The sequence below is a fragment of the Halichoeres trimaculatus genome, unplaced genomic scaffold (assembly GCF_033239565.1).
Source record: "Halichoeres trimaculatus isolate MK-OKI-2021-1 unplaced genomic scaffold, fHalTri1.1 fHalTri1_scaffold_1, whole genome shotgun sequence".
In the NCBI taxonomy this organism is placed as follows: Eukaryota; Metazoa; Chordata; class Actinopteri; order Labriformes; family Labridae; genus Halichoeres; species Halichoeres trimaculatus.
The window spans coordinates 20,105,493-20,132,152 of NW_027437179.1; positions in this window are offsets into that span (position 1 = coordinate 20,105,493).

The following is a 26,660-nucleotide window of genomic DNA, read 5'->3' on the forward strand; positions in this document are numbered from 1 at the left end:
CAATCTTTTATTTATAAAAAGAGAAGAAAGAAACTAGACATCACCATCGAGGTCAAACCAGATAAATGTATTGACCCTCATGTATCAATCTTGAGTGGGAATTGGCGCAGATCTGGGTTTAAAAACAGTCCTACAGCAACGTTCACGTGTGATTAACGAAACGTGCATATCAGGGCCAATCACGGCATACGCCTGATCAGCTGTTGATAAATGTGGCAGCTGAAAACAGCCTTATTTTACACAACACGTCCCTAAATAAGGTTCAGGTTCAGCTGGCCGAACCCACAGAGTTTATGACATGGAGGGACGCATTACGAGAAAAAGGGGACTTTTCCACGCTGGTAATAGGCAATGCCATAGCAACAGAGGTAGAGAGAAAATAATGCCGCGTTGTTTGGCAATTGGAAAAGTAGTGTTAGAGTGAGTCAGATAAAATGTATCTGCAAGGAAATCACTGCAGTAATTCAGCAGCGTGGATGTGACAAAGTAAACTACAGCAGAGTTTTAAAGATTCAAATTACACAGCGGTCTTATGTTATGAAATAGTCCCTTTTTTCGCTCATAGTTCAGGTTTATATGATAATATTGTGGAGAGTGAAACAATCATCTTCATAGTAAATTCTGTAATCAATACAGCTTACTTTGAAAAAGTCTGTGCTTAAAGTTTGATCCAGCGTCATCTGAATGTTCTCTGCGGAGACTTTATCATGGACATGGGAGTGTATTAAAAACTGATAACAGCCTCTCTATTTTTTATTTTTTTTTTTCTAGGTAAACCGATAGAGGAAACACATTTTTTTTATGGGGAGAAATCAGCTGACAGCTCGCGCTGCTCTATCAAAGCAAAGTATTTTAATTTTAACTAAAGCATGCAAATGTGAGTGTGACCACGTAAGGCAACATTCAGTACCGAAGCAGAGTGTGGTTCCCCTATGGATTCCTAAGCAAAACCAACAGATTAAAGAACAATCAAATTACTTATAGAAGGATCTCGATGACTATCTGTGTTTCTGCCTTTCCATCATTGACTGTGTGACCCTTATAACTACTCAATACATTGACAAAAGATTAAACTGTATCTGAATCTGCAACTGCTACTACAGGACAGAATGAAAAACTTTTGTCTGACACAATCAATCTAATGTTCGAAACAATGTCATCGACAGGTTTTGCAAAAATATGTAAATAAAAAAATAAAACAAATTATTATTATTATTATTATAAGAGGTCGACCGATATGGGTTTTTTGGGGGCCGATGCCGATACCGATGCTTTCCAAATTTGGGCAGCCGATGCCGATATGCATAGCCGATTTTTCCAATTTGATATTCAGGCCGATTGTTAAATAAATATACATTTATCACATTTTTGTGAAATGCAGCAATTTCTGAGCAACTAAAAGAAATCTATTACATCAAGTCGTGTCCAGTCCTCTGAACATTTATTCAGCTTTCAAAACAATGAAATATTTTTTCTGAGTAAACACACAATGTAACAAGCAGTAGTACACATTCACACTCTTCTTAAAATGTCAAAAAAGAAATTTAAACTTATTAATATAATTTGAACAAAAGTATGTAATGTATCCAAGTGGTTCCACAAGTTTGAGGTGCTCATCTTTTTTGTGCCGGATCAAAAATTGCGTCATTTTATACAACAGATCAAAAATCTGCTTTTTAAAAGAAAATACGGCCGATGGCCGATAGAGACAAATGTCCAAATATCGGCCCCATATATCGGCTGATATATCGGTCTACCTCTAATTATTATTATCATTATTATTAATATTAATATTAATAATTAATAATAATAAAAAATAAAATACTTGTGGTCAAAAATAAAAAATGTGATAAGTCTAGATGTTAGAGTTTTATGGTAAACTGCTACAAGAACAAGGCAAGACAGGTATGAAACACTAATATCAGTTTGAGAAAATCTTGGTGTTGCAGTCCATTTTTTTGGTTGAGAAAAGCAGATCCCATCAATGTCAGATCAATCACATCTAAAAGCAACCCAGATACCAGATCCAAGCCAGGTGTAAAGTGGGCACAAAGGTATTTAATGTGCTGCCAAAGCTTTTGGCACCAAATGTGTTAGCATTTCAATCAGCAGGCGATACACAACAGCAACAGTGCTGCAGCTATACACACGACATACAGCTAGACTGAGTGTGTGAGGGATCGTGTGTGTGTGTGTGTGTGTGTGTGTGTGTGTGTGTGTGTGTGTGTGTGTGTGTGTGTGCGTGTTTGAGGTATATTAGTGCAACTAATGAGCTCTAGTCATAGCATCAGGGGTGTGAGGGTGCGGCTGCCAGGTGATGTGATGGAGAAGGGCCTAGAGGGCACGGCAAGACATTTTAATAATAAAGAGTTCCCTACTGAGAATGGTGTGTGTGTGTGTGTGTGTGTGTGTGTGTGTGTGTGTGTGTGTGTGTGTGTGTGTGTGTGTGTGTGTGTGTGTGTGTATGTGTATGTGTATGTGTTTGTGTGTGTAGCTTGGAATAAATGCTATATCTGGGTGTTACTGCACACGACTTCATTTTTAAAATGAGCCCTCAACTTGCTTTCTTTCCCTCCATCTGTCCAGTATCTTCTTCTCCCTCTCTACCTTTTCTATGTCAAGATCGGAAGATGTAAAGAAACATGTGAATAAGAAGATTAGTGCACTTTTTTGTCAATTCACATAAAGATCACAGAAGTTTATGGGGTACTGATGATAAATCTGTGCTCTTTGTCTGTTTGTGTTTGTGTGAGTGTGAAAGTTTGTGAGCCAACACCACACAGCATTAGCATGTGGTATAAAATATAAATAGTAATTCACCTTTATAGAAGTTCTTAACTCAACAGCAGCACAAATGTAAATGTATTTCTGTTTGTTTATTTCCCTGTCTGCATTACTTTGTCTGTTCTCATCTTCATTGGTTTTCTTACACAGGTGCAAATGTGTTGGCAACACTCTAAAGACAATGGAGGAGACTCAGAAAATTATTCTACATTACCGTTCAGGCCTTGCTAAATTAGAAAGAAACTAGTCATGAACAAAAACATGAAAAATCCTTGCTATACTAAATAAACATGGTACACATATTAGTCATGTATCAGGATGCTCACAGAATAAGTCAAATATTTGCCCAATCCCAAACTCACACACTGACTCACAGACTGGCACATGAAGTGCCAGTAAAGTGTGTGTGAGTGATTAGTGCCGTCCCGCTGTCTCATCATCAAGAGTGTGAGCTGTCTGATCAGAAGTTATAAATCACACACTCTCAGTAAGTCTGCATTTCTGTAAACCTCTGAGTTGGTTGTTACCAGAGTTTATTGTGAAGCTGTGAATGACTGCAAAAAATGTGTTAATCAGCTAGTTGAAGGATGACTGTCAAGACCCCCAGAACAGTATTTATAATAAAAAAGGCCCTTATTTAATGAGTACAAAACAAAACTCAAGTTGGACTTACAGAAAGTAATCATGAAAGAATGTTGATCATTTTCCTGTGTGTGTCTGTTGACAGTGAGATGCCATGAACATGATTTCATCTTTATTACGGTTATGTGTATGCTTTACAACTCTTTTTAGAAATTCTAGTAAAAACATTTGCATATCTATGTTTTACAGACATAGTTTGTCAGCTGGAGCTCAGTGGGAGAGTTGGTCATCTTAAAAGGTGGGGGCTCAATCCCAGCTCCTGAAGTCACATTACAAAGGGTCTTGAGCAAGACACTGCACCCCAAATTTCTCCCACTGTTGACCAGCATAGTGTAGATGTGTGTGTGTGTGTGTGTGTGTGTGTGTGTGTGTGTGTGTGTGTGTGTGTGTGTGTGTGTGTGTGTGTGTGTGTGTGTGATGTCTTAGTTTTTTATTTAGATAAATTTGCAAAAGTTTCAATTTTTCTCTCTTTTCCCTACATTGTCATTATGTACGGTGGCCAGTGGGTGTCAGACGATTTACAAAAGCAATCAACACAACGGAAGTTAAAAGAGGTTAGAAATACCAACAGACACAGAAAAAATGTAAAAGTAAGTGGTTAACTTGATCGATGATAGATATAGCTTTTTAGGGGCTTCACTTTGTGATATCCTTCATAATACTTGTATTTCTTTATTTACATTAGTATTAGAGCTATATTTATCATAGCTTAAAGGTCCCATATTATGCAACTTTTCAACAAGTTCAAATAGGTCCCAGAAGTCCCAGGACAGTCAATTTAAAGTTTTTTGCCTTAAAATCCAGTTATTTTCACTTCAACCACTCTGTAAATCCTCTCTCCCGAGTGCTCCTGAGAACAAGCTGTTTCTGTGGACGTAGCTCTAAATGATAACAAGCTGACCTGTCCACGCCTCGTCCAACTTCTTTGGACGAGGGTGTGGCTTTTGCCCTGGTAACATACTGCAGTGTTTACATAGAGTGCGTAGATAAGGCCCATGCAAGCGCCGTGGTTCAGTCATACCAGTTTGATCCAGAGTCTGACCTAGAAGGAGAGGCGCCTGAAGAAATCCAAACTCTTCGGCTGCAGCAGGACGTTTCTGAGTGGTTAGTGACAAATATTATGTGTCTTAATATGCTGCTGCAGTTACCATCAGGTAAATAAAGCTAACATTAGCAGCTTGGTGCTAACCAGAGTTATATGGCCATACCGAGCCCCGCCAGGGGCTACCGCGACAAGTAGTCACATCCGTCCAACCAAAAGATAACATTGTGTATATAAAGCTAGCTTCACGTGAAATATATCTCCATATATCTTCTCTTTAATGTCCCCTGATATTATTTACTCATGTGTTTTAATGTAGTGAAGGAAACTAAGTTACAAACCATAACTTACGTTAGCTGCCATGCTTAAACCACATTCATCAGGCTATCGCGCTAGGTAGATCATATAGTAAAGCAACATAAATTAAAAAAACTTACAGCTCTCATGTATGTAGCTGGGTCACAGACAGTTGGTACAGATCCATGCTTCAGCTTCAAGTTCTTGGTGAATCCTGCTTTGTACTGGACCTCGTTAAGAAAGCAGTCCGAAGTGAAATGGTGAGCACACACATACAGCATTTTAGGAGTTGTTGTGGGTGCATCGCCATCAAAAATAAAATAAATCCACTGTGTCTTCAAAACCTCAGATGATGGAATTAAAGAAGACGTCTGTACTCTTTTGTGCAGCCAACAACAGAGCAACCACCGTGCTTTGCTGGTACCTTTGCCATGTTTATTTTACCCAAGCAGCCAAGCAGCCAAGGTGAAAACGTGCTGGACAGAAGGGGGCAGTACAAGGGGCGGGTCTGGAGGAGTTACTTTTTTTTACTTCTGCCCTGCATGACGTCATGCAGGGCAGGTCTCAACTCCACGTGTTTGAGCACACGTCCTGAAAGTAAACTTTGTCTGGACCAAGCAAGAGAAGGAGACAATAGGATTTTCTCATTTCGGGGGTGTTTGTAGACAGGTTGGGGATGGCTGACACCTATACAGTGGTTGGCCACTGTATTAATGGGCTGTTGCGTGTAGAACTTTGAAGGAAAAATGAACTTCCTTTGTTTTCGAATGAAAACAAAGGAATTGTTTTCTACAATGTGACGAAAGTGAAAGGCTGTGAATACTTCGTGGATGCACTTTCCATGCCCGGAGAAGTTTAAAAGAGAGCAGGGAGTGACACAAGAAAAGTCATAGCTTCCAAATACAATGATGAGCTGAAGCTTTGAATGAACTCTACGGTGCTGTACAGAGCAGCAGATTCAAGAGATAGGGTGTTGTAGAGTCCTTAATTATAGAAAACTTAATTCAGTGTGACAATATACAAATTTCAGGCACAGTAAGAAGCTCATGGTCAATTTACTCCTTACAATTAGTCTCATTCTACCTTTACTGGATGGTTGTCAACTTTATAGTGTCTGTTATCAAGAAATTTTCGAGCCTTATTCATTTTAATAGCTCTCAGTGCAAACATTTAGATTTTAAAGAGTTCTTGAAAATAATGTTTTTGTTTGGAAATCAGCTTATGTTGGATTAGCCTCTCCAGATCAGTGATCATCTCTTCATTCAACACTTCTAAAAGTCAGCTTATTTTGCACATTAAATTCTTCAATAGCTGAAAAAACTCTCTGACATGATTTGAAAGCCTCTCACCTGCTTCACTCGATGAAGCCAGCTGTCAGAAACCAGAATGGCAGGATGAGGCTCTGAGAGGTGTATGCACTTACTTCTGCTCCATTCTTCCTCCCCGATCATCCCTCTAAGGCCCCATTCACCCTCAAGGTGCACTGAATGATGGGTAATATGGTGCATTTATGACAGATCTGGGCTGACTCGCTCTGCTCATCTCCACTCGAGCCCCTTTGTCTCTCTGCCGCCTCAGACTCTAACAGTGAGAAATGTACACAGCTGTCCTCTGACTTTAAAACATCAACTTAAACACAAAACTAAATACAGCCATGCTCTATAACATGATCCTTCTCCTCATCTCTCTCAGATACAGCTACACCTGAGTTTCCTCTTCCTTTCTCTGAGTCGCTCTGTATCCCTGCACCACACTTTCTAATACTCTCCCCATCTCCCTCAGTATCAATAAATCATTCTCAGGCAGCTCTGGCAGACTAAATCAGCCGCTATGTAAACATGGTTGCTAATCCATCGGCAGCCAGTCTTACTCCCACTCCCTTATATCCTCCTCTTCACTTTATCTAGTGGCATCCACCAGGGAGCTTCTGATCAGTCAAGCAGGGAGGAGAGCAGTCTCTGTGTGTTTTCTCTGTCTGCGGTCTGCAGGAACCTGCTGCACACTGAGAAACATGTGACACACACAAGCATAGAGGAGACATACACAAGATGGATGTATGTCCCTTGCAGTGCATACATACCCCGCTAATTTTACACATATGAGTGATGTCTATCTGACACTGGAAGAAGAGCCTGGGCATTACAGAGATTTAAGGGACACCGACAGTAGCAGGCTGCCACACAAAAGCATGTCACATCAGAAAATGTCTGTTAAGAGAAGTAGCTACATGACTCTTGCTTTGGAGGCACCTGTGTCCATCATAGACTGTACATAGAGTGGACAGCTTGGCTCCGCCATTTACCATCGTACGGTTTTGAAGCCAAAATACCGCCGTCACAGGCGCAGCCATTGGCAGCAGCTGCAGCCAGAGTCTGTGCAGTAGAGATGATGAGCGATTCTGGGAGAATCTGGGTGGAGCTGGGTGACAAAAATAACATATATTTTTTTTCTTTTGAGAGTCTGATCACTTCTTGACTCTACCTCCTGACATATTTTACAATCCCTGAAAAAAAATACACCAGAACGTCAGCTGTCAATCATCGTTAAACCTTACGTAAAGCCTAATTTTTAACCTCGTATAACTAATGAAAACAAAACTTTTCAGAAAAAAGAGGACTTGAATACAAGACAGCCAAATGATATCTTCAAATCACCACAACAATCGGACATGAGAAACATTTCTACGAGGAGCATCAATTTTTTAAAGTTTGACCACAGCCCATCTGGAATGACTGGAAAGCTAGATGTCTTAACCTATACTGAAGCCAGCCACCAGGGGGAGCAGTTTTTGTGGAGACCTCCCTTCCAGCCGAGCAAGCGGACGTCCATTTTTTTTTACAGTCTATGGTGTCCATTGGTATATTGTGTTAACCTTGAACTATCTAGCTTATAAATCTTCCTCTGTCACTGCCATAAAGGTAGCACAGAAATGTTCTTTAAGTGTGGTTGCAAGGCTGTACCATAAACTGTTACTTTTTTGGAGCTTGTTTATCGCATGGGTAGTGTAAATAATGGATGCACCAACACCACATGCAGACTGAGCCTATAATGTCACGCTTAATATAATCTATTAAACTGTTTTTGTGGAAGTACGAAAAGGACAGAAGAAAGAGGGTCAAAGGGCAACATTTTTTTGTTGCCACTTTTCTTCCACTGTGTTTGGGGAGAAGAATGATCTAAAGGAGAGCAGAGGCATCAAAAAAGACAAGAGGCCAGTAAAACACAATTCCTAAGTGTTCAGAGAAATTGTCTTCACTAGACGTCTGCTTTCAAAACACATTTTTGTCTAAAGAAACAGTAACTGTTGCATATCTGATTGCACAGTGGGATCTGCAAAGAGATAAAGTAAAAGGATTGAAATGAGGCGAGAGATACATGCTGGGTAACCAAACCTCACTCTATTCACATGACAAGATGCTTTTCAGAGAGATAGGAAGCTTTGCAAAAATGACAATCACACCGTTATATTCCTGGTTCATTTGTGTATGGTTTCCTCTGACTTGATTTTCCTGATACTGAGTGAGCACACATTCTTTGTATGATTTATGTCACTCAGATGTGCTGCACTGATGTTTAAACTGTACTTAACTGTCACTTATCAAGCAACGATTACATGTTTTTATTTATTTATATCTTCAGTTAGCATGAGATATGGAAAGTAAACCTGAAAAAAAAACAAGCTTTTGCTTTGGGCATGAGAGAAACCATTTAAAACAGAGCCAAATGAATTTCTAAAGTCGTTTGAAAACGGGTTTTGATTAAAGTCCCTACATAATTCTTCTATATATATATTATCTATATATATTTATGTAGTTATGGTGTTTGAAAATTTAAACTCGTGCATTTCATTGGCAACATTTCTGCACAGAATACTAATCTAGAATACTTATTAATCACTCTATGGCGCTGTATAGAGTAGTCTTATCTGTTTCTAGTTTGTTTTTAAAAAATGCTTTAGACAAGCTTAAAAAGATGTTCCCAAAATAAAGTGTGGGGGACTGCGGTCTGCTAATATACAAGTGTGGGTCTCTGTTATGAAGAAAAAGAGAGAGTGCCTGTGCTTGAAGCAACAGAGCCTGTTCTTGAGTTATGAAATTCAAAGGCGAAGCCAAAGGAATATCTCTCCTTTTCATTAGCAGACTGTTTTAGAGCTCTCATATCCTCTGGCTGCAAGCCAGACCAGACTCTCCCTCTGTGTCGAACCCTAAATAACCGAATGCATTATTCAGCATCACCTCTCTTCTCTTAAATATTAAACTTACTGAAAATTGATTGATCTTTCAGAATACATCCCAATCACTAAAGTCATTCCTGAGTAAACACTTGATTACTCACAGAGATGAATGGGTCTCAGAGGAGCCGGGGGCGGCTGAGTGAAGGTAAGAAGACTAAGGGCAGATGTAAGGCTTTTCTGAGGGCTGGTGATGAAACAGGAAGGCTACAGTGGTGGCTGGGGATGTTCGCTGGCAGCTGTAGGACAAAAACATAGGCACTTAAATCAATGAAAGGAGACCATGTATAAGAACTTCAAATGTCTGAGAGTAGGGATGGAGATCTGGAAAGGAAGAGAAAATCTCTCAGTTTGAGTTCCAGCTGTTGGCAATAGAGAGTCTGCCAGGCCTGGAGGATTTAATCTGTTGTTCATAGTAACATATCTCCAGTGTTAAAAACAATGATGTCATGTCACATCAACCTATGGGTGCTTATCAGTTTCTTTTAAATGTTTGATAACTTCCTGTCTGGTCCCCATGTGGATCCTAGTTTTCTTTGCTCTGAAAAATGATCTGTTGCTTCTTGGATTGACATCTTTTGTCAAACATAAGGTAGCACCATGGATTTGCTCTCTTCATTTTATATTGATGGAAGACACAGCCAACGTCTCAATTTGCCAAAAATGTGCCATTGCCTGTAGTTGTTTGAGTCTAAAATGTTGCTAATGAGTTCAAAGAAAATATAATAATCACAAGCAGCCTGTTAACTGTCACAAGGTAGTCCGCAGATCCATTGTCGAACAGTTTCAGTTAAAGGAGGTCTGTAGCATACAATGAATTACCAGGCTAATACAAGTACGATTTTTTCATATCCAAATAATTTGACATTTTTTAGTATTGAACTAATGAACATTGAATCGGTTGAGAAAGAATTTTGCAAATAAAACTAAGGCTGGTTGAGTGATTTCTTTTTTTCTCTCACTGCAGGATATCAGTGACTTTTGCACAAAAGTTTATATCAGTTTGATCTATCAGACTCTGCTTTTATATGTTTGCAGAGAACTCAGAGTATGGATAGAGCAAAGTTAAACCCTTCTAACAGGAACAAATCATGTGAAACTGTGAAAAAATAGTATATCGGCTAAAACTAAATGATGCTCCTTCAGGGAAATGATCCACCTGGATTATAGAGTCTGTCTGCTGCTTTTGGCTGAATCAGATTTTTGGCTCATCTTCAAACAAATTACTCTGATGTCACCTTGGAGAGCTTTATAGAGAGACTGGGGATACAGCCAATTTTCATTAGAACATTTACTAAGGATATACTACGTTGATTTCATTATCTTTGCTGTGAAAACACTGTCTTTGTAATATATTGCCTCTGACATGATTGAGCATGAAAAGAGAATGCTGTATTATCTACGGTCACTGTACCATGGTAGCATTCATCTCTCTTTCTTTATTTGGAGTTAGTGTAAATAATGAGCAAAATACCCATGGTCCTCTTTCTTCATTTCCTCTGTCTCTCTGCCTCCCTCAATGGCTCTCTCTATCTGATTCCATGCGCCGATGATGATCGTGAGATTAGTTTTCCCTTTGTCTGCCTCCTCACACAGACAAATGCACTCATCAGCTCAGACCTGGAGGTCAGGCTCTGTAAGCTGCTATTTATTAGGCACATTGATTCCAGAGCAGCCTGTATTAAGAATACTTGGACAAACTGAAAGATTCACATCCGCTTCTTTAATGAAATACTTCTGCATGAGCTCATCTGTTAGTGTCTGCGAGGGTAAATACTGTATCTCTTAGCAAGCTTGAGTCAAACCAGAGTCAATACTATCCCCCAGGTATGTCTCTAATAAAGGAAGTGTAATTTTAAATGAAGGTTGGGGGCGTTAGTGATGGTAATGGAGTCTTCTTGTTGCAGGCTCCAGGATAGTGTAAATTGTCATGAAAGGAGTTCCAGAAATGCCAGTGAGTTAAAAATATTTCAGCCAATATGCTCTTAGTCATACAAAGTTTTCCAGACACAATTTGGCCACAGTCTTTAGACCTCTTTGTCATTCTTAGTTGTAGCTAGATGGTGTGTTTCTGGATCTATAGTGTTTACTTGCAATATTTGCCTGGGAAAATAGCTCACCCTTCTGCGGACAAGTGACTTGAAAGCGTGCATTTTTGCTAAAGCTTTTATGTGCTTCTTCAAACCTCAAAAGATTTTTAGTATTTTGCAAACATGATCTTGCAACCCTATGTGTATCAAATAAACCTTTCCACTATATATCATCTGAGTGATTGTTGCAGCTAGTCAGGTAGGTTCACAGCAGGTGGCTGTCTGCAGCGATCTAGAGGAACCTACGTGAAAAGGGAGCTTCAGGACTCCCAGGAAGGTCTGTGGTGAGTAACTTCATGAAGTTTTAAGTGAATGACATTCAGATAGATGAAGAAAAGAGGGAGGGAAGGAGGGAGGGCCTCAGTTTACCAGGTCCCCTGTTAGTGTAAAGCCTATAGCAGCACAAGTAGAGGCTGGTCCAGGCCAGTTCTAACTAAGGCCTCGTTTTGCTGTAAAAATGTAGTGAAAGACAACCCACGTTTACACAGAAACACTGAGGGACTGAAAAAGCAGTAGTTAGCAAAGGTGGTAGGTGGTGTAGGTGGTGCTATAATTGGCTTGTCCAGAAGCCGCTTTTGGTAGCTCTCAACCAGGGGTGGCCAACCTGCAACTCATGAGCCGCATGTGGCTCTTTGCCTTTCAGTGTGCGGCTTTTTGATCCATTTATTATTGTTATGAGTAGTGGTGTACCAACCAATCTAAATTATTGATATATAGATGTTGTGATCAGTATTGATCAATACTTGGGTGGTGAGATTGATACTTAAGTTTCAGTTTCTTTTCTCTATATCGCACATGTGCCCATAGCTATCTAGATAGATAGAAGGATGAAACTTTGTCTCTTCTGCAGTAAAAAAAAAAAAAAGTCTTTGACACGGCTCTTGGTACAAACTGAAACACGCGTACAAACGTAAACAGCTGTGCAAATGAAGCACTTGCAGAATCATATTAAACATAATACACAAAATAAATACAAACCATGTTTTCAGACACTTTAAGGTAAAATGGTAAAGCTGGGTTTGGTAAATGGTAACTCTTTATCATCTGTAACTTCATCACTGAGCAGTTCCCCAAATTCATGGTCTTGGTTTTATGAATAATAATAACATATTTCTCTTGTGCAGAAATATAAATATTTCTTATTTAAAAAAAAGAACAATAGAGGTATTATTATTATTTTTTTTAAAAAAAATTATTTATCACAACTTTTAAGAAAGAAAAAAAAAGTCACCCATTCTTGTTTTATTTGGGCTAATGCAAATATATGAATAATGACTCAAAATTAATGCAAAAGAAAATGAGAGGTAGGATGTTCTTCATTTTTCCCCCTAGCCTTTTTTCTCTGTCTGAGAGCACAGCACAGGCAGTCAAAGCATGTTTTCTGTTTTGATCTCAGAGAAGGTTCGGCCTGGGTCTTTCGTGTCATGACGCATGTGGTTTGCATGCTCAACATCTTGACAGGTGGGTACAGTGGCGAAATGCCAGTGGCCCAGTGCAGCGCTTTGTTATAGATATTAGTGGTCTCAAGAACAAGCTGAGCAAAACCCAAACTTCAGAGCTGAAAATACCAGATTTGTGACAATGATACATCTCTTTTTACCTGTGTTGTTTCTGATACCTTTGAGGGGGAAAAGAAATGTCTGGCTATGGAGAAAGTTGTTATATCTTCCTTATAGGGGCAAATTGTTTAATCTGCAAAGCGAGCGAGCCATGAGTCTCTTTTATTACTGAGAATTGACATTTGAAAATGTCTGCCTATATATATAACACGTTTTAACAGATTGCTGAATCAGGAATTAAAGTTGTATAAGGACAGGGAAAAGAATAAAATCTATTACATATTTTCAAACCAGGGTACATGTTTTTTAATCTCAGTACACATTTGTAAATGTCAGGTTATTAAATTTTACTATTAAATTCCTGATTTATGTTCAAGCAAGGCAGGTAAAATTAGATAGTGCATTGTGAACTCTGTGAAGATTAATAAGACACAACGATAGCTTTACCTTTGCTCTTACTTTCTCTCATCTCATTTTCCATTTTCTCCCACCGTGACTGGAAACACTCCATCTGACTCTTAATTAAAAGCGAAACCAGCCCGATGATTGTCCTTGATTCATGTACCGTAGAAAATCAATGAGTCATCATCGCTGCTTTCTGTAGGAGCGGGTGACTCATGAGGGCATTTGTGAGCAGATCTGACCATCAGCTTTGGAAAACACTGTAAAAACACCCATTAACCTGTCCAACAGTGTCACACTCAGAGAGAAAACTTCTCAAACTTTGACTCTGCGTGTCTCTTTAGACAGTGTTGCTTACATAACACACACACACACACACACACACACACACACACACACACACACACACACACACACACACACACACACACACACACACACTTCTCTCTCTCTGCTCCCACTCACTCTCTTTGCCTGTGTATTTTCTCCTTGACAAAAGCACCTAAATGATGAATCGTGGAGCATTCCTGCAGTTCCATGTGACACTCCAACTGACAAAACATCAAGTGTCTCGGCGGCTGCTTCATTCTGTCAGAGCACATCCTTTGATTAAGACACACAGTGAGACACCTGAATGTATAAAGAATTCCAGCATTTCCCATAAGTTACACATCAGGGGTTGAGACACTTGTGTTTGTGTATCACCTAATCATAGCACCCCTGGATTTCACCAACGGAAGGAGTCATGATTGAAGAAGTGTAGCTGGGATTTATTGAAAAAAGCGTCAGAGACATGCAGAGAGATCACAAAACTCATTATTGAATTTTTAATCTTAAACCACTCAGCAGAAGTTGACATGTTTTCATTATAAAATTATCTGATGTTCTTCAGCAGGTGGTTCAGCGCCGTTAACCTCTTGTAGTTTGACTTTTCACTAAAGTTGTTCTAACACCATTGCAATCATTGGTGCTGAGGCATGTGGCTACATTAACATGCAGTCAATATTTGGGTTAAAGGTGTAGTCAGTGGTCTGGGAAAAAACGAGTGGAGAGGTTGTTGATAAATGAATTTAGACCCGCCTCTCCCTTCATACCCCACCCCTGCCCTCCAAGGAGATTTAGCTCCAACACTCGCCAGCTCCAGCTGTTTTAAAGGTATTTCTATCTTTAGCTCCCTACGTTTGTTTGGGTTTCGTGGTTCTTTGATTGTTGAATGGTTCACTCTAATATTGGTGCGCTAAAGGCGCGTGGTTGTGTGCGCACCAGAGGGAGAGAAAGGAGAGGGAGGGACGTGAATTTTGTCGTGGTACTGTGCCTTATTTGGGTGAATTAAAACTTTACACAGCAGTTACAGTGGCGTTTTCTGCCGGAGGCCAAGGGAAGCCATGCTTCCTCTCTTTTTTCTGACTGTAGCTGTAAATTAATGAAAATAATCCTTTTTAACAGTTTCGATAACTCTTCTGTGTTTTGTCACTGTCATCTCTTCCTTATTTCTCTCCTCTACTGATTAAGCATTTTACGATGTGTAAAACAGCGCCCTCATAAATGTTAGGTGGCGAATGCGTGGTGAAAATACGATATTGCACACTGTTGTCCACAAGGAAGCCAAGCTGAGTTGGAGTCCCTTGGTGAAAAAACAAGAATGATAAACCAATCAGATGAGGCTGCGGTCATGACACTGCTCACCTGTGATTAGTCAAGACTGTGTCAAGGGAAGCCACCCCGTCTTTGGCCTCAAACCAATCAAATCACAGTATCGTCATCATCAAGCCACTGAATGAAATCAGGGAGATTAGCACGTTAGCATGAAGCGGCCAGTTGTGCATTTGAGTGGGCGGTTGACTAAATGAATACGCTGTTAAAGCTAAGTCAAGAGGCCAATGTATGTGTGTGAATGAGTGACTGAGGGTGGGAGAGTGAAAGGGTGTGTGTTGGTGTTCAAGTAAGTAAAATGAGCGCGTGCTCCAACAGGTTGTTCCGTTACATGAAATAGCGATATACAAACTGCAACATAGTCTTTTATGTACCCCACTCCCTAAAAGTCATACTGATTAGAGGCTTTGTCTCACTTGGCTTCCTCAAAAAAAATCCCCACGCCACGCCACTGAATGGTTATGAATCCAGTGATGAACGAGAATTTGTGCCCCCCTGCACCTGTCATAATGCCCTATGCTTCAAAGCTAAGGTAACCCTGACTTGTCAGACAACAGTAGCCACAACTCGACTGCCAACACTTATAACATCACAACAACAGCACATTTTGGCAGATAAGACAATAAGATGAATGTCCGACTGGTGTTACTGTTATGTGAAGCACCACAAAGCTAACCTTGCTTACCTGACCAGCAGAAAGACGGCTACATCTGTGTCCGTTTTCAACTCTGTTAAATCGCGGAGTTCCCTCCAGCGTCTGAAAGCCACACCAAAGGTCTTCATTCTATTATGGTCATAGACCTTCTTTTTCATTTTATGCTCCTCTGTCCTTTTCTCATGGGCTGCTTTTCGGCCATTGCTACTGTTAGTATCACACTGCTTTCTTATGCTAACTGCGCAGAGTGTTCGATCAGTTACCAACATTTCACCCAAAAAACAGAATGTCGGTATGTTATCTTATTAAAAAAACGAACTACAGAAGATAACTGCAGTATTGGTTTGCTGCCAAAACTTTTCTTATAAACAAATCCAGCTTGAATCAGGTACTCAGCTTGGCTAATATTCAAATCAAGCTTAATGGATCATAAAGTAAAATATAGTGTCTAAAATATCTATAGACCAAAACAGGTGAAAGGTGTGTATAGCTTAAAAACAGTTATCAGATTAAAGAAAAATTACACAGAGTTTTTTTGCACTCGGAAGAAATCTTACTCTGTCACATGGGATTACATGATGATGACAGAAATAAGATGTCCATTTAGTATCTGAAATCATGTCATGTGTAACCATTGCTAACAGAATTAGATTTAAGGTGACAGCACATCTAAGTGTTTGGGGAAACTTATGAGGTAAGATAATACTAATGAACTGCAGGGTTTACACCTCTCTGGCTTACACCAATCTGCCCTCCAGCTCTGGCTACAGGGACACTTTCAGCTACTCAAACATCTTCTTGTGATGTAGTAGCTTCAATAGGCTTTACTTGGAAATCAAATAGTAAATATGTAATGCAAATATTTCCATAAAACCCAGGGTTTTAAGAGCTCATCACCAAAACAGCTTTCTGCTGACAGCATTAAGAGCAGCTTGAATTCAGTAAGTTGGTATAAGATTTTTAAAGGAAACTGGCAACGTAACACCAAAATCCACATGTTATGAAAGCATGCAGAGTTACTCATCTTGCAAGTGTAAAAAGAAAAATCTTTGGGGTAGAAATTCTTTCATGCTCTTCCTCTCTGAAACACTGTGTTGAATTTAATTTAATCCTTTCCCTGAAAGTCTTGGTCTCTGATCTGGATATGTTGTCAACCCTCTCCAATCCAAGCTGAATAATGTTGAAGGAGCACATAAGCTTTGCACCTTCAGAATCATGCTCCCTTTTAAATTTGGCTTGAAATGTTCTCCTGGTGGGTTTGTTTGGTGTAAGCGATTCACTTCATCAATATCACGCCTAGTGGTCTCTAATAATATCAGAATTCAGCTGCCAGGCTCAGTCCTATGACCTATGAGGATGTTCTCCAGTCTGGAATCTCGTGAGGAAACACATTTTAGGCGGGTTTTGCATTATGTTGGTCAGAAATACCAAATAAATAACTAGAAAAGTACTTCGAGAGCGCAGACCTCCACCAAGCATACTGTAATTGTCAGGCAACACTTTAGTCCTACTTTAATGTTATACTCCCTTTCAACAGACTGTCTGCTACAATTTGGTGTTAGTTGCAGGTTTGTACAATAATTTGTTACCTGACAGTGTTGAAAATGATGATGACCCAGTACATATTTCATATTCTGGATCTTAGTATCCAGAATATTGCCAGGATCTGGATTTTACTTTCAAACCTGTCAGAAAGTTTTACTCTGTTTTTTTATAGACACTTTACTGATGAAACATTTTTGTTTGTAAAAAAGCAAAGACACTCACTGCACAATACCTAGCAAGCAGCACGTGGTGAAAGGAAGAATTAGAGGAGCCCTGTGCAGCTGAAATGAATAGAAATTTCTACCAAGACCAAAACAGAGTTTTGAGCATGTTAGGGAAAATATATGTTTATCAGCAGGTTACAGGAATTAATAGCCTAACATTGAGAGAAGGCCCTGACTCAAACAAAAAAAGTCAGTCAGAAAGATTAAAAGTTGAAAGCATTTCTCAGTGTGTGACTCATTTCTGCTGCGTCCAATTAGCTGGCAAACAGCCACCCGCCCAACTGAACAGGAAAAGGAAGCAGTGCAGGTTACTCACTTATATTTGATCAATTATACAATCCAAATCACATGCTGCTGAGCAGAACAGCTGGTTCCTCCACCATTAACACAGACATAAATAACAGTATAAACATAAATGAATATTAATGTAAAGCCATTAGCATCAGCTTTGTTGTTGTAGTCCCTGTGGGCAACCCTATTAGCTTTAGCCACACACTGGGCGTTAGAATCAAGGCTCATTGTGGTGGCTGCAGCAGACAGGTGAAGAGCATGTGTACCTCTGAGGAAATCGTCTTTCCTGTCTAAGTGGGGACAACAGCTTGCTCATCTTGACTGAACAGATTGTGCATGAGTGGGTTCAGTGCTTTGTTGATGTGCTTTTTAGCTAGCTGTCATCAGCACTTGTTGGCAATGACTTACATTGTGCAGGGGATCTAAAGCAAGACATTTGTGTTGCTGTGGGTCCCTGCAGAATTAATAGAAGTCAAGCCAGTGTATTTATTTAAGCTTAACCTCTTATCTCCTAATGCATCTTATTTGTTATTAGATAAGAGGATAAGGTGCAATCTGGCAGAAGAGATAGATGAATTGCCTGTTAACTAATTTTGCTGCGTTGTTTTGTTTTCTTGATTAAACCCACCAAGTTGTGCTTCATAACATCACCCAAACTATTCTTCACTGCACTCAGTCATTTCTGCTAAGTTTCTTAAATGCCTTGTGATTAATTCAAATCATTACAAGAGCGCTTTATGTACACCATTTGATTGAAACATGCATTGCATTTGCATAATTACAGCGCTGTAGAGAGGGGCTTATTGTTGCGATCCAATCTAAACCACTCAGACTTGGTGCTTTGTGTATTCAAGGAGACTAATATGAAATCACACAAATGTATTGTGTACAGTGTTCTCAATTATGCACAATTATAGACTGGCCTTTCAGAGACACAAAGCCTATTTTGGGCTAACATTGTTGAGCAGAGATGGTTTGTGGTTGTTTTACAGAGCTCAATGAGAGAAGAATGATGAGGGGGTGATAAACAAGAGGAAATAGAAGAACTCTTGGCACAATCAAAGTTCACATCCAAACATTTGGGTTTGTTAGACAAAAAAAAAAAAAAATCTGTGCAGGCCACATGTTATCACTTATAACACTTTTTACATGCTTTCAAACCACACCAGCTTTCACTGGCATGCTCAAGCTCTGGATACAATGAATCTATGTATCACAGCTTGATGCTGACTCTCAAGAAGTGAATGACTTTTTGTAGCTTTCCAAGCATGCAGCTGTTTGTATCCATTCATTGCCGTAAAGTGGGTGAATCAATTAGCAAACTATTTAGACATGCTCAGTTTATATAAAACTCAACAAAGGACACCAAGTTTTATTGCTGCTATAAGCTTACAAGATTTTTAAATCACTGTGCAGTTCAGCTTCATCACTATATGTATATATTTATTTTTTGTCTTACACTAAAAACAGTTTGACTAAATGATAATGGCTAAAGTGGCCAGATAACACTGCATTCGGTTAATTCAGAGTGCAAAATCTTGATGTTCTTCGCTGCATTGATTTAGAAATAATATTTTCTTTAAGAAATTGTTCTCATTAATGTGAGAAAAGTTAAGGGGCTGTGCAAAAAGTACAACAATACAAACTGTGTCACATTATCCCTGACTGAACAGGACCATCTATGACACCATGGCACAATTTTCTGACATCTGCGGGCCGTAATTGGCTCTATTTGTTGTTGGAAACACTTTCTTGAAATACAACAGCTAAAAAAAGCATGGATGTATCTGGTTGTATTCATTCAGTTGGCTGAGATACTGAGATGTTTGACTTGTGTAGCCAAAATATCAGAAACGTTTGCTGTGGTCTGGTGATGATGGCAGTGGTAGCTAATGCTTCAGGGCTTCTAGTGTGGCCAGCAGTGAGACTTAATAGTGCATATATAGCCGTTGTTTACAGTCTGGCTAGCAACTAAAAAAATGAAAGTGGTGTCAGAGTTGATTGCTGGTCACACTCCCGTGCAGTTAAGTGTTTATGGAGATTAATCAAAGCTACATTGTTGTCAGGTGACTACCACTGAGATAATTAACTCATAGCCCCTTTTACCCTGTCCTGCTCTCATTCACACTATGGCTTGTGATGGAGAAAACTCAGAGTATAAATGTAGAGCAGAAAGATCCAAACACCAAAATTGTGTAAATAATTTACACTTTATGTTTTTGAGATTAAAGGGGCTGTGAGGAGTTCTTAAGTGTTCTTGCAAAAGTCTCCCTTCTAGATATATCACTGATCATAATCCACACTTTAAAATGAGATTATTAGTGCCAGTATAGATTCATTTTAAATGCTACTTAGCATCCTGATTGTGTTGAGCAGGACCAGATTTATTTACTCCATGTCCAAGTCTCTATGACAACACCACGCCGACTAACAGAGTTTAAAAGTAGGAAGAGAGATCCGTGTTTGTCTCCGCCAAAAACGATTTCTGTGACTAATTTTGTAGTTCTGGTGGACACTGGAGCCTAAGGGTCAGACAGAAACAGGAAAGAAGAGAAGAAGAAAGCTAAACAAGGGAGTGATAAAGCCCAAGCTACAGGCTAAAACAAGGGTAAAGCTATTTGTGATAATGTTCATTCCAACCCACAGTCAGCAGTTGTTCTGTAGTGGTCTGTTCAAACTTGAGAGTCTATCAATAAAATGAAGAGTGAGGTTAAGTTAGCTCTGCTTGGTAGATGACTGGCAGAACATAGCTAGCAAGGATTCAACATTACACATTACAGACATGTCTTAGAGCACCAGGCTGCCAGAAGCACTACCTATAGCTGGCTACTAAACTTATGTTTGCTTGTTGTTGCGTTTCAAACTGTAGTGCTACATGACTGTACTGATAAATACCTTAAGTCTGAGTGTTGTATCCTGTAAAAAGTTGTCTGTCACAAAGAAAACTTGTTTCGATCAGATCACCATTTAAATTCCAAAACAAACATGCCCTGTTAAAAGTAAACTTTTTGTGACCGTTTGTGAGACTCCAGGCCAAAAGGTGGCAAGGCTGTCCAATTAAAACAGATCCTCCTCATAGCATCTTTAAAGTGGCTCTTTTTTGTGGCTCGATCCAGACCACCTTCGGACTCTAACTCACTTCTTTGTTAGGGGAAAGTGGTAGTTTTGCGAAATGACGAGTCAACTAGCCAAGCTATTTTCACTGAGATACTTTTGACAAGAATGAAATATGAAATGAATAAAACCTGAACCCTCCCTGGCATCCTTATGAAAACCATAAAAACTGTTTAATGTATTGAAATTTGTAAAAGTACTGAGAAAACATAATTTGTGTCTAACTTTACTGCTCAAATGTCTCATGAAGCAAACACCAAAAGTGAACCAATCTATGAAATAATTTTGATGCCTCCTGTGTCCACTGGCATCTTTACCAAGGCGCTTATCTTCTCTCTAATCCTCTGATCGAAGGATGGACAGCTGCAGCATGCCCTGATAACATGTTTTTGAAGTCCTTATCTAATTTATAAACCATCAAAGAAGCGTCCAATTCTGAAGAGCCTGCCAGGATGTTCCCCCTTTCCCAAACCCTGGAGAGGAGCCCGGTGCTGTGCTTTTGCACAGGTAGATAAAAAAGTAGGATGTCTCAAAGTAACATCTCAGACATTATCAGATCTGGTAAAGCATGAAGTTTCATCCATGACTGAGGCAACTCAATAAAAAGAGCTCAGAGAGAGGAAGTCTTTAAGATCATATTGTTGTACACATTTCTTGAAAGTAACTTTGACAGTTGTTTGAATGATGCTTCTCCCCACTGAAAGCTAACAATCCGCTTTCCTTTTATGAGCTCCTTGCAAAAGATCCAAGATTATGACAATGGTTATAAATACACACCAACGTTTTTGCCCCAAAGGTGGAGATGCTAAGGTTTATCTTGAGTCACCTTATCAGAAACAACCTTTTAATCATCCAGATCAGCAACAAAGAGGGGTATCTCTCCCCAGCTTATCTTTTATTTGAGACAGGATATCAGGTGTGGCAGAGACACAGCCTCATTCTCATCATATGAAATATCTTCAGGTCTAGTCTGTTATCTGAAATATATACGGAGCCGAGGTCAGAGATAGCTCAAAATCTGCAGAAACACACAGAGGTAATGAGTAAATTTAGAAACAAATGCTCACACACACACAGACACACCCACACACTGCTTTGTCTTTCTCATTCACAGCAGACCTTCCTGACCCTAATATCGCACGCTTCCTAATTTGTGACTGATCCGTCTCCTCCTTGTAAATTGTTTTGCTCTGTTTGTCTATGTTCCTCTTTCTTTTCATCATCGTCTGCTCTTGCTTGTAGTCCTCCTCCCTCATTTGTCTCTTTTTTTTTTGCTTGCATCTTCAGCCTCCATAGACAGATTCATCCGTTATTTTTCAAAACAGTCTCTGGCATCCAACATCATGTGTGAGCACAAACAGCCTATTCTTCTCCTCCTCGCGCTCCCTTTCTGTTGCTCTTCATCTCTGCTCGCTCCTCTTTCTCTCTAATGCTGTTGAATAATGGAGAGACTGCATGCAGTAGTCATGCTGTCACTCAGCCAGTGAGGAGCAGGGGGGCCTGCGGTGAATACATATGTGCATGTGTGTGTGTCTAGTGTGTGTTTGCCTGTCTGCATGCTGGAGAGATTAGCCTTGGGGGCACTGTCCGCCCATCGCGCACACACACACACAGACACACACACACACACACACACACACACACACACACACACACACACACACACACACACACACACACACACACACACACACACACACACACACACACACACACTCACTAACTGATGCACATACACTCAGTTAAATGCATAAAGATCATGCAATCATCTGTAACAACGCTGCCTCCTTGTGCCTTCTGAATCCAAGGGTTGTGTTTTATCTCTTTTATATTTTAAAATGCTACAGTTAGCAACAAACACTGCTTCATGATGCAACCAAAACCCTTCCTGATAGAAAACCTAATGGGAAAGCAGGAGTTGCACATTGTAGTACCACATAATGTATAATATAATAGTATATCAGGCCCTTTATAGCAAGAACATCGAGATCAGAAATCAGGGTTGAAAAAGAAGATGAGAAAGAGAGCCAAGAGCAGCTAACAGATGATGAAATCCATGCCTCTGCAGGGCAGACATGCAATTATTTTGCATCCGCTACTCTGCCATCCTAGTGGCAAGGCTAGGGGGCCCCCTGCTGCTAAAAACAGCTGCGAGGTGGACTTGAGACATTCAATCCCTATCTTTAAATTGACAGACTGGCAGAAATACAAGGCACAATAAGCAGTGCAGGCCTCTCTACACGGACCTCCTATTTAGTTGGCCAGACTGTTTGGTTGTTGATAGTCTCTAGACATCGCTTTCATAGTCAGAGAGAGCAGCCAGGCGAAGGCAACATCTGGGGTTCCCTACAAGCAGAGCCAATAAAGTAGGTTGTGCATGCAGAATGGAGAGAATGTCAAAAAGGGGAGAGTACAAAATGGTATTGATCCGATGGGGGTTGAAAAGTAATCTCCCTCTGTCTCTCTCCTGCTCTCTCTTCCTCTTTTTTTTTTCTCCATCCCTCTTTTTTCCCAGTCCAGTGCCCGTCACAGCTGGGAAGGGGCTTTCGCTTGCCTTTGGCCCAATTAGACAGGGCTTAAAGCGCAAAGCATGTTGAGCGGAGTGGGTCCAAGCTTGGTTTAGTCTAGTTCAGCATGGCCTGGCTCAGGCTTGGCTGGAGTTCTTGCTTTGAGCTGCTATGCAATTATAATTAAGGTTGTCCTCTGACACATTCACACAAAGAGGAATTATTTTCTCCTCAGAAATTTCACATTTTAGCTCCAACTTTCTCCTTCTCTGTCCCGCTATCTCTTTCACACAAACACACACATATATACACACACACATTCATGCCTCAGCAGCACACGGTTCAAGCTCAGCGATCTGGCATAGCTTCACAAAGACGCACAAACTCCCAAAAGGAAAAGGGGGACAATGCCATTTCATCCCTCTCTTTAATAGCCTCATCCTTTCTGCTCCCATAAACCTCCCCAACTCCCCTTCTTCCTTTTTTAATTTCTTTTTATTTTTTATCTCTCTTACTGTCTCTCTGTTTCTCTCCCTTCTTTTGCTCTCTAATCTCAGTCACTTTGTTCTGTGAATTCATTAACCCTGATTCTATATTGCTGGTGTCAAGGATCAATGGTTGCCATCAGACCAGCTCCCAGCATGCACCACCACGCATGGCCATTTTTAATGAGGCCTTTTTCCATCTGTCCTGCACAAAAGGACAGAAAAGCTCATTTCTTTTAGGGCTGAAGCCTCACATAGATGGTTATCCCAATATATAGCTTTTAAACAATTTAAATGTGTTAAATTGATTCAGATTAACAAAACAAACGTTTAATGTCAACTTAAATCTGCTGCAGTTTGCTGGGAGGTGTAACTCTTTGTCTTTGAATCCTTGATATGAACCTGTACTTGAAAACTTAAGGGGGGGGGGGGGGGGGGGGGGATCAAACAGGAGCCTTTTAAAGATCAAAGGTAAGGGTCAGGTGGTCTTAACTTTGGGGGGTTTGGTAGAGAAGGTTATTATTTGACTTTTTTCCCTTTATGCTAGAAAAGGAGCTGAATAGAAACTGGTAGATATCAGGAGGAGTGGTCATGGCACAATACAAAGAGCAAAGTGTTAAAGTAAAGAGAGTTGTTGGGGGAGCCGGGTTGTCACTTCTGGCCCAGGGGTTGCTTCCTCTGCTGCTTGTATTTGCAGTGTTGTTTGGTAGTAATGGCTTTCTCAAGAGCAAATTTCCTCTTCTTGTGTTTCTTTTTTCAGCTCCTCTGTTCTCTGGGTCATCTCAAACACTTCTTGAATCACATCTGGAGTGTTACCTTCACAGGTCACCTCACTGTTGCCTTCTGTGGGAGAGGGCTCCGAATTTTTCTCACAAATTTGATTCTCCAATTCTTTCTCAAGCTCCTCCGCCTCCTTTTGCAGCACCTTGTTGGTTTCCTCCTGGGCTTCCAGTATTGCGAAAAGCTCAATCTGACTCTTTCACTATCTATCCAATAGCTTTCAATAGTAATAAATTGCAGGACCTTGGCCTCTTTGGCCAGAGCTGCTCTTCATTTATCTTGTCCCTGTTGGAGGCTTCTTCCGGTTGAACTTCTATCTCCTGCTCCAGTTAGGTTCTTAAACAGCTTCTGGTCCTTGCTGGGTGTCAGCAGACTGGTGTTTGACCTCCTCCAGCTGTATCAGGAGGCGGTATGCCATCAAAGTCTGAAGGTTCATTCCAGGTGGAAACCTATTTGACTTCATCCAGTGCTTTCAGTTTAGAAGACAGTTTCCTGTTTCCTGCAGCTCTCTCCAAGGTGGATATCCTTTGAATGCTTATGCTCTTAAATAATCTTGAATTTAAGAAATTGCAAATACCATTTTGCTAGACGCCACCCTGTTGGTTGTGGCTGTTGCAGCAGCTCTGTCTTCTTTGACCGCTCTTGTAATTTTTTCATCTCTTTTTCGTAATCTTTGTATTTGGAGTGGATCATTACTTTGTGTGGCTCATTTGTTGGTCATGGACACCTAACTGGTTATGTCTTCAGTGATATCTTTACTACTTTTTCTCCTGTGTTTGTCTGGAGATCCTACATGTAACCATGGCTGCATTGTTTACATGTGAACTCAGCTGTTAGCAGCCTGTAGCATGTCAATGCTAACTGGTGCAAGGGCTGATGTCCCCACAAGGTGAGGAGAAGGAGGTGAGGACGACGTGCTGGTTCTCAGGTGTGAGCTAAGAAGTGACGACATGGACCTGTCCTTCCATCCCTTGTTATTGAGAACATAAGATCTATCTCCAATAAGATGGACGAGCTAGCTGTGCTAACCCAGCAACAGAGGGAATACCAGAGGGCAGAGTAGCATCATGCTATTCACAGACATGGCTAACTGAGCTAACACCAGCCACCAACGCCACATTGGAGGAGCTTCACTTGCTGTGAGCAGACAGGATCCAGGAGACAGAGACTGAACAGACTGCTGAAGAAGCTCAGTCCTGGACCCTGTGGAGGTGGAGGCTGGCTGAACTGGAGAATGATGGACAAGCTGTCATCATCTATTTTCTTATGGACCTTTTTGCACTTTCTATACACTTTCTTACTTTTGTTTTCTTGATTGCTGCTGTGACTCCCAAATAACCCCTTGGGAATAAGTAAACATTTTCTATTCTATTCTATTCTATTCTATTCTATTCTATTCTATTCTATTCTATTCTATTCTATTCTATTCAAAAGATTTTGAGACTTTTGAGAAGTCTTGATACAAAGGCGACAAGACCAAGAAACAGAGCTTGGTGGCAGGGATCTTCTGGTTCACAGTTGCAATTGTATTAAAAAGACACACATCAATCTGTCAATCTGTAATGGTAACCACTGCATTGGCTCAAAATCACTTGTATTCATTACTTTCTGCATAAAAGGTTCATTTCTACAACTGCAAATGCAGGTTAACATCACTTTCAAATCACCTCATGCGACAAAATTATTTAACCACCAGAAATAGAGGGGAGGGGTTGAGATGGAGGTGTGATACCTGCCCAGAAAACCTAAATAAATGTGGTTTTCCAGATGTGGCTGACCCAGTAAAGATGTATAGATTATGGATTAGTCTGTCAGGGTAACCATTTTTACTGCTGCACCAACAGGTACACATACAGATAAACTTTTAATGACTTGGCAAATTTCTGCAGACGTAGATAGCTGCACACATGGGCACACATCCACCCACACACACACCTACACACACACACACACACACACATACACACACAACCACGTACACACACACATGCACACACTCAACAGATAATTGGGCAGGAAACCTTCATCTAAATCAAAGATTCTGTGCCAGCTGAATTCCTGCCTAGTCCACCAATGAGCCTCTGGATTGTGAAAAATGTCTGCAAGAAAACAGGAAGAAAAAAGCCACAATGACAAATCACCAACATTGGGTCCAAGGAGAGAGAAAGATTTGTTGGAGACGCAACGTGATGCATAATGAAAATAGATGCCTGTGCTGAGGCTTTCTGGGCTCGCTGTTGGTCCCAATTTAAAATCAATCCTGTCAAAGCATCATAAGTTATTTTGACGGGGAGCAAGAGGCACTTCAGAAAACACCACTTTAATGGTGTCTTTAACCTGCCAGTAATTGACCTCTGAA